Genomic DNA, 886 nt, shown 5'->3' with positions numbered 1-886 from the left:
ATATATGTATGTATATATATCTATCTATATATATATATATATATATATATATATATTCTTGAGGTCAAAACGAAATGTTGGATTACTGAATAAAATATGTTGTGTTCTATTGTCTAACTCTGCGTTTTCGCATCACTCTTTTATGTATATAGGCCCATTTATATACGTGTGAAAATAGAACGGTTAATATAATAATTATTATAGATTTCATATTCTGATCATAATTGATATTACCAATATCGATATCACTATTTCCATTATTATCATATATGCGATTGTCATAGTATAAGATCTTATTTTAGGCCGATTACATATTGTCGCTTAAAAATATTCTCTAGGTTGGTATTGGGGTTGATTCGACCGATAATGCTACTGAAAATCGTGGCCTTGCATTTTCGTAAGTTATATACTTTTTTTTAAATATAGTATCTAGACACATAATGTTAAGGCATATAAGTACGGATTCTCATTAATATTATTCACAAACTTAATTTTTATTCTTATTACAAAACCAGTCATAATAATTCGTATAATAATATATTTTTGTTCCTGTGAAGGATTGGAGCCGAAGACCGTATAGATGCGATGGTCACCATTCCAAGTAAGTCTTTTACTATTCCTAAAAATCTGTAGGCCTATATGCTAATCAATTGTTTTAAAGTTGCTGATTGTTTTTAATTTTGATATTTTTAAAAGCAATTTTGAAAAAGTATAATGCAGATCTTGTTGGTTACTCTTACGGAGCTGGAACGTCCGGTTTGTCAATTTCTGGTTTCAATGTTGCTATGAGAGGAGCAAAATCACAGTAAGATTTGTTTGTACAGAATGCCTATTTATCAAAATCAGCCCACAAAAAATTAAATAATAATTGTTCATTTAACTATTA

At 28.2% G+C, this 886-nt stretch overlaps 1 long non-coding RNA gene across 1 annotated transcript; it reads left to right on the top strand.

The window, feature by feature from the left end:
- The first annotated feature begins 290 nt into the window (after positions 1-290).
- On the top strand, positions 291-842 carry LOC117100980. Its single transcript, XR_004444207.1, has 3 exons — positions 291-397; positions 558-601; positions 697-842. It is a non-coding gene; the product is annotated as an uncharacterized LOC117100980 (long non-coding RNA).
- Positions 843-886: the final 44 nt, after the last annotated feature.

This window comes from Anneissia japonica, unplaced genomic scaffold, assembly GCF_011630105.1.
Source record: "Anneissia japonica isolate Jap-2015-1 unplaced genomic scaffold, ASM1163010v1 scaffold106816_len895_cov151, whole genome shotgun sequence".
Taxonomy (NCBI): domain Eukaryota; kingdom Metazoa; phylum Echinodermata; class Crinoidea; order Comatulida; family Comatulidae; genus Anneissia; species Anneissia japonica.
Note: the sequence above shows the minus strand (reverse complement) of the source record. Positions and strands in the feature narration are given on the sequence as shown.